The sequence below is a fragment of the Sinocyclocheilus anshuiensis genome, unplaced genomic scaffold (genome assembly GCF_001515605.1).
Source record: "Sinocyclocheilus anshuiensis isolate Anshui unplaced genomic scaffold, SAMN03320099.WGS_v1.1 scaffold23, whole genome shotgun sequence".
NCBI lineage: Eukaryota > Metazoa > Chordata > Actinopteri > Cypriniformes > Cyprinidae > Sinocyclocheilus > Sinocyclocheilus anshuiensis.
The window spans coordinates 1,319,725-1,328,440 of record NW_015552545.1 but is presented as its reverse complement, the minus strand read 5'-3'; the positions used below and the strand labels follow the sequence as shown (position 1 = coordinate 1,328,440).

At 37.5% G+C, this 8,716-nt stretch overlaps 1 protein-coding gene across 1 annotated transcript in view; it reads left to right on the top strand.

Annotated features, from left to right (window-relative positions):
* The window catches only part of dlgap1a (discs, large (Drosophila) homolog-associated protein 1a), a 142,522-nt gene that overhangs the window by 101,544 nt on the left and 32,262 nt on the right, over positions 1-8,716 (top strand). The window lies entirely within an intron of this gene.

Sequence of the window (8,716 nt, the reverse complement as noted above, 5' to 3'; positions counted from 1 at the left end):
CTCTCTCTCTCTCTCTCTCTCTCTATCTATCTATCTATCTATCGTTCTATATCTATCTATCTATCTATCTATCTATCGTTCTATCTATCGTTCTATCTATCTATCGTTCTATCTGTCATTCCACCCATCCATCCATCGATCGTTCTTTCATTTTATCTATCTATCGTTCTATCTATCGTTCTATCGTTCATCTTGCAGCTCACTCTAACAGTACATAAAACTCTCTATCATGTATCAAGGAGGTTGCCAGAGGAAGAATCAATATTCATTTGTTGTTTTTTCTGTGGGTCACAACATGTTTATCCTCAGAAGCCCTGACAGGATGTGTCTGATTTGCTTTTTATTAGCACCGTGAGGCAATAGCAGCGGTAATGGGAAACTGAATGATTGAGTAAATTTGATTGATTTAATCTGATGTATACAGGAAGAGTAAATATTTGCATGTGCTCTGAAAGTAGCCTACCATGTTATTGTGAAACATATTAAATGGAAAATTGGAGTATCTTAAAACAAATATGTTTACATTTTTTGAGTATCTTAAAAAATGTATACAAGCTGAGATTTGAAAATATATTGCAAACAAGAGTTTGATTGTGATATTTCAAGTGACCAACAATGATCCAGATGTCAGGCAGGATGTGTGAACAGTGTGACCTGTGTCTGCTTTTGCTCTGGGGTTTTCTTTCATCTGAACCCCAGTGATCAGTAATCCACCCTCAGCATCAGACCCCAGTTTGATTTCACCACAGTTGACATCTTTATAAAATATGCCCACAGTGTCTCGAAAATGCAAGGCTTTTGTTTACTATTAAACCTGTTGGTGAAGCCTGTCTGTTCTTAAAAATATTTTGCCCTTAAATGTGATTGTAAAGACCCGTTTGTACTGAGTCATGCTGTGGGTCGCTAGTATGTGTTTCTGTTGTTTCTGGATGTTATTGGTGGGCTGCATAGCTGCTGTTGAAGATCTGGTAGCAAATGTATTGCCGTTAAATTAAGATGTCAGTCTGTTTTGATAAGGAATCAGATTTATTTCTGCAGGGGGAAGCATTTGAATATAGCAGCGCTGCATAATGCATCATATCATGAACAAGATGAGCGATTATCAATGCGTGAATCTAACTCACTCAGAATGCAGACAATTTCTGACACGGTTTTCCACAATTTATTTTTTATTATATCGATGTACAGTATGCAGGTAGAAATAATAATATGTGACGTGCTTTATCATTCTGAGTTGCATGTCACAGAGCTGTTTATGGAAAGATGCTGATAGAATGATTTGTGAATGTTTTATGTTTAAAACAAAGTCTCAGCTTTCAAATTATGTGAATTTTATTATGAAATTATATTATATTATATTATCTAGTATAACTAACAAAAATACATAATCTATCATATAATCACACAACAATGTACACCTCTTCGTGAACCAGTCTGACAAATTCAAAGGAACTGAATTGAATCAAAAGATTCATTCACGTTTTTGGCACTTTGCAGTCACAAATGTAACGAAAGGGTCAGGAGAAATGTATCGTAGTAAAAGAATAAATTTTCAGCAAAAATATTTATACTTGAGTAAAGTACAGATATCCAAAACTGTACTTAAGGTACCGTACTTCGTTACTATACATCACTGGAAATTTTGCCCATTCATCCAACAGAGTATTTGTGAGGTCAGGCACTGATGTTGGATGAGAAGGCCTGGCTCGCAATCTCCATTCCAGTTCATCCTAAAGGTGTTCAGTGGGGTTGGGATCAGGGCTCTGTGCAGGCTAGTCAAGTTCTTCCACACCAAACTCATCCAACCATGTTTTTATGGGCCTTTAACATAAGGTTGCAACATAAAATGTGATAAAACTATGAAATTCTTTCGAAAGGCACTTTGTGTGTATGTGTGTATGTATATAACATAAACATGCACATATAAAGTGCCTTTCGAAAGTATTTCATAGCATTTTACAAAATGCAGGTCAGGTATAGAACAGTTAATTGTTGACAGTAGCATCTGTGTTCCTGAGACTGACTACACAAGAAACCAATCCTCAAAGCTCCACTGAGAGTCACTGGACACTAGTCGCTGAAAGTCAACAATTCTTACTGAAAATGAATGACATCTGGTTGCTGTGTCTGCAGGTTGCTGTCACTGTGAACGGGGTTTAAGTTTGACAGTCTCTCATGGAATTTTCACACTGGCAGTTTGATTGGAAAAACCAATAGCAATAAAAACATTAAATGAGAGATTATCCACAACAATGCAAACTTTGACGTTGAATTTTAATAAATCAGTACGCTCAGAGAACTGTTTGATGTCGTAATCCTTCGTTGGAAGTTGCATTCACTCTATATGGTGCTGTTGAGACAGTGCTGCAGTCTCTCTCTGCACTAGTAATGCAGATTTGAGTGATGTGTTCTCCACTTGTCTTCCTACTGTTCTCCAAATGCCTGGGGCTAGTCAGAGAGCCAACATATGGCCACCAGCCTCGGTGCATCTATGGAGAGAAGACAGCTGGCTGAGGGGGAGGAAAGAGAAGAAATGTGAAAAGTTTCTTGAAAGCTTATAGGATAACCTTTACCTCACGTCTCACATTAGTGCTCATTTCACCTGTGGGTCGGTTCAATCGAGTGGAAGTACAGGCCTCTGAGCCGCATCTTTGAGTCACAGCTTCGGTTATGGCCATTAGCATGGTGTTCCTATCAGATTGGATCAAAACACCAGGGAATACAGCCTGTCAGAACTGACAAACTGTTATTTCAAAGCTTTCATTTTCATGCCATCCCACTTGATAAGCAACCAGGCCTTGTTTACGGGGAGATTTTAAAAATAATTAGAGGGAGCGTGGTCTAAAGGGTTTGGCCCTTTGATCAGTATGGGGGCAGTGATGTTTAAAGACACACCAATCTTTTCACTTCATCTCACCCAGTGTAATCCACAGAAGAACGCAAGCAGGATCCTTCAGAAACGTTGCATGACTGTAGACTGACAGTTACTTTGTATTTCAGAACAAGGCTTTATTGTTTTGATGGATCTGTTGTTAGTAGTAGTTTGTTTATATATATATATATATGCCAATTGAGTATTTATCAGTGTAAGCATTGGTTCAAGTATTTACTTATTCAAGGAAAGCAAACTGTGTTTAACAATAAACATTTTTTAAAATATAAATTATTTATAATTTATAAATTAGAAGAGTAGTTGAAATATAAATCAAAAAGCAACAGCAAAAATTAAGTAAACATTGCATAAAGTTTTTCAGATATTTAAAAGCAGTCGTATAACAGTGGTTATTTACTCTTATGTACTTTTTACATTAGTATTAGTGACTGTTAGGTCTATTTAGCTGCATAATTTATTTTTTATTTCTATTTTTATTTTTGTCGCATCTATTTACATTCACTGTGGACATACATTATGTTTACATTAATACCTTGGCAAGATTTTGAGAAATTTAATTTGCTTGGTACTGAAGTACCACTACATTTGACATCCATAATTTAAAGGGGTCATATGATGTTGCTAAAAAGAATATTATTACACTGCTCAAAACTCAGTGGCAAATTCTTTTAATATGAAAACGTACTTACAGGCTGTGAGTCAGAAGCGCCAGACTGTCCTTGCAAAGTTGGAACTGCCCCACTTTATAGAAACAGCCATTGTGTGTAGACAGCATTGTAGTCCAATATCCCAGGATCAGGAAACAGTCCTCCATAAAATGCACTGGACACATCTGAATATTTGGGTTGAACTGATCTGGAACAGTGTTGTAAATACAACTTAACCACTGATTTCTAGTTGTGTCCTCTTTTGGAAGGCCAAACAAAGTAGTTTCGCTTTCACACCGAAACACACAGCGTCTCCACGACATGGCGGCGGCGGCAGCAACAATACTACAGCGAGAATCAAAGTTATGCCTTCTTTCTTTGCGTGAACATTTGGGTGGCGTTATGCAAATCTTCCCACACAGTAATGTAGACATGGGGGCGTGTTTAAATAAGGCGTTTTAGGAAGGCGTGGTCGAGTCTTAACTTTTATAAAGAATATCTCTTTGGGTTTGAGACTTTAGTCTTTGCAACTTTAGGGATCTTATCTATTCACGAACAGCTTGTAACACTCCAAAGAGAAAGGAAAACTTGAAATCGCATCATATGACCCCTTTAAAGCAGACTAAGCAAACAATGAAAAATGACTGGTTTGTATATATTGTGGTGAGGTGATATAACCATTCGTTTGTGTTTCAGCCAGCTGCTGAAAGATAATGTGGATAATTAGAGATAGTGTGTTCCTCTACATGGGCTGCACCTGCCAGCCAGAGGCAGATGTAGTTTGGCAGGGCTGTGGAATCAATAGCTGCCATTTGTTTAAACGTCACACGCTGACAAAGATCAGAAGGGAGCAGGAGCCTGATGTGACGCCTTGGCTGGGGTGACTCTGGCAAGAGATGTGACAGACATGACCTGATCTGTGCCTGACATTGATTTGAGAATGAGAATTGCTATGCGTTTGAGTGGTGTTTGTTAGGGTCAAAGTCAGTATGTATCAAACACCAACTGTGTTCGTGTGGTCTTGAATTGCCTTTTGCAACCAGTCTTACTTCTGTAATATGTGAAACAGGACATTCAACCAAAAAAATATAGGGTGAGACTTGATTTATTGGATGGTAAAAAGTGTTTTAAGGCAGTTCACACCAAGAACGATAAACATGATAACTGTAACAATAACTACTTTAGCGTTCACACCAACGGACATAACTTTCTGTCTGTTGCACATGGTGCAGTTATGTCATCTGTCGCTTTAAAGTGCCCCTATTATGGAGTTTAAAAAAAAAATACCTTTCATGTAGTGTGTAATGTAGTTGTATGTGAATGTAAACAATCTGTAAAGTTGTAAAGCTGAAAGTGCACAATAAATAAAGTTATTGTCTCTCATAAGAAAGAGTCGACTCTGAACCGCTGAAATTAGTCGTTTTACATTCGAATCCCATTTCCGCAAAGTTCACATGTCACAAGTTACCACATTTGCATAATGCCCGCCTACTTTATGCATGGACATCCCACAAAAACTTGAACCTGTGACAGTAAATTCGTTTTATTTTCACTTCCAAATGAGTAGGCTGTGAAGAATCAGTAGTTAAAATAATCCCAAACTTTTGCTGTTCCCGTCATTTCACTGGCGCCTGCTTCTCCAATCTCCGCGAGTTCAACACAGGATTCGTAAACTGGCTGTCCATGAAAGATGGGTCAGTGCCCAGTTTATTTGGACCAGCCTGCTCCTCCGAATAACAACCTGCAAGTATGATTAATAATTTTTGCTTTAATGTTCTGTCGAGAGTGCAAATTATGAAGTTGTGTGTGTGTATACACTCTGTGCAGCTGTAGGTCTTCGGCTAACTCACGTTATAACTCAGCTGTGGTCCCACTATTGTCTAGAAATGTGTCGATTAATATAGAGTGTCTGTCGTTCTAATTACTTGAAGTCTTGATAAAGGATGGAGCAATACATTGGTTTACAAACGGCAGTGCTTAATCAGTACTCTGTGTCTATGTTCGGCTAACGCATATACCATTATTGTTTGGGTCTTTACTATCAAGCTGGGGGTCCGGTTCGCTAACATAAGTGTAAAACAACTTTTTCCCCTCTGATTCTTTATCTTTAGAACAAAGCGGAGCACTATCATTATTATAATAGGATGTATTATTGATAAGCCGTAATCCAGTACTGGTAATGGGCGTTCCTTTTCCAACATGCTCTGTACGCAGTAGACCAATCACAAGAGATTGGGTCATCTGACCAATCAGAGCAGAGTATCTTCACGCAAAGGAGGAGTTTGGAAGAATGAATCTATGAATGAATGAGAGTCGTTGAGAAATAAGGTAAATTTAAATGCATATTATTAAAAAATGTAAAGTGATTTTTGACCTTGCATGCATGTAAACCTGTTGTTGGGGACTCCCAAAATCAAGTTATGAACCCTTGAAATAGCATAATAGGGGCACTTTAAAGTGCATAACGTTAAAGAACTCAAGATCTTTAATGTCAGGTGGATTCTGATTGTTTTTAGCTGTAAAAAAAAATGTTCCGAAAAAGATTCCAAGACCATTTTTCCTCTGTAGTTATAGTTGTAGCTCTGGTGTGGACTTCACTATTCTCATAGAATTAGAATGATTAATAACATGTTATAGTTATTATAGTTATCCTCTTTAATATGAATTGGCCTTTACATAGAATAATAAACCCAGAATGAATGTGAGTTAGCTGCAACTGTCGCTAAATAGCGATTCGGTAGTAAGTTAAAGGAATAGTTCACCCATAATGTAAATTATTTCATCATTTACTCACCCTGTCTTTCCAAACTTATATGACCTTCTTTTGAAGGTTGTTTCTACATTTTTTTTTTGTTTGTTTGTTTTTTTCATATAATGAAAGTTAGAGGGGTTCAGTGATGTGTTCGACCCCACTGACTTTCATTGTATGGACAAAAAAAAACAAAAAAAACACTGAGACTGTGTTTTTCTTTGTTCCACAATGGAAAGAAAGTCATACAGGTTTGAAACAACATGAGGGTAAGTGAATGATCCTGTATGACTGAGCTGTAGATACCGTGTCCAGTCATCCCCGTCCAATGTGGGCCCTTCCAGATGTCTGCGCCACAGAGACCCAAAAACACGAATTATGAGATGTCTAATTGAGGGAGCTGTCAGGGTTGACATTGAGAGGACACCTACCTTCCCTTCATCCCCTTCAGAACACCTCTGTGCGTTCAGACGAACAGAGCGGCACCATCTGCCTGGTACACAGCAGGCCCTTATCACACACTGCAACACTGCCTTTGGGGTAGTGCGCAAAGTCTTTGAAGTGGAGTGTAGCGAAATTTAGGATTTTACACTTTATTGTTTATGTTCAAAATGTTCCACTGAAGCTGTTATTAATGTTTATTTTATCATAACAACATGCAGCTTTTGATAAAATGTTAATGGCTTGGCTTTGCTCCATATTCGTCTTTTAGTACAACTAATTAGCCAACCATTAGCATGCAATATCTCATCCTCACCACAGGGGGGCAGACAAGGAGTCAGAAAACATAATGAGTCTTGTTCTCGGGAACACCCTCAGGCTTTAAACAAGTCATGAATGAATGTGATAAAAGAGGCCAACATGGTACCTTTTAGGGTACAACAGCTTGTCACTGGAGCAGTACTCTTAAAAGGACATCTTTGTACCTTTTTTACCCCTAATGTTGTTACCCCTGATGTACCCCAAAAGGTGTGATTTTGGGCACTTTTTTTTTGTATATAGCCTAGCCTATACTGCCCTACAAAGGCAAAAGACCTTAACTCCAATAGTGTGAAACTAAGAAAAATTACTTTAAAGTTTTTTACTTGTCCAGCCAAATTAATTATAGGTAGGACACTGGAAATGTAACAATTAGATATTTTAGTAATGAAAATGATCTACATTAAAAAAGTGTGAGCTCAAACTTGATTTTTACCCCTATTTTGAAGTTATTGTACTCTGCCTTTGCATTTGTCTGCAAAACGTGAGAAGTCACACCAAGGCAAAAGGCAGTAATTTCCACATGATCAATATTTGGTTGCTGATCACCATTTACAAAATTGTTATAGTAACACCTGTATAAGTGATCATGGGCTATCTCACATAGGCTATTGCATGTAGTAATGTGACTGTATTTTTTTATTTTTATTTATTTATTTTTTTGACCGTAACAAGCAGACTAAAAGTTAAACGTGTGTGGATACCGTGGATAACAATTTATTTGCTATGCTCATTCATGTAAAAGAATGCTAGACATAGCATAATTGCTTTTATATTGACTTGTATTAAATAGCCTAAACCAAAAGAACGACTTGTGGATTGATGTGAACGCCAGCAAGCAGGAATAATGCTCAGAATGCTTGTGGATTAAACATCTCTGATGACATTCATCGCCATGGATTGATTTTATCAGGTTACAAGAAAAGGTAGGATATGGATTTAATTGCGAACTGTTAGTAGGCTACTGATTTTATGATTGATCATGCTATATACGGCATGCGAGTCCACACGCGTCCAACTAAGTGACAGCCTGGTGAATAATCTGCATTACAAAAAGAAAAAAAAATCTTTAAAGGTTATTCACGATTACGTATTGCTGCCAAGGTATCTCGTCTTTACAGTGCTTTTATGTGGAGCTGTTTAGTAGATCGCAATCTATGAAGGTAGAATGACGTCAAAAACATTTGCATACGCAGGGTAAGAGTTGTGGAAGTGTACATAAGACTGTAAGCGTAAATTAAATTTGCATGCGCAAGAGAAGCTTTGTAAAGGTGTAAATCGCGTTTCAAGCGCAAGAAAAAATTATTTGCAGCATTTTACTGTTATTCATAAACTTCCACAACTCTTACCCTGCGTATGCAAATCTTTTTGACGTCATTCTACCTTCATACAAACTATCTAATTCGGTTGTAGAAATTATTTTATTTAGTGAGGATGCTTTACATTGATTAAAAGTGATGATAAAGACAAGTCAAGACTAACCGATTTATGATTTATTATCGAATGAAAAAATCGGAAATGATCACTTTGGTACATTGAGATGGCATAAATATAAAATATTATATTAATAATTATAATAACAATAATAAAATAATTAAAAAAAAAACAGGGCAGCGGGCCAAATCAGCCGCCAGGCCACCGGGAATTCTCCCGGTGCTCCCGATGGCC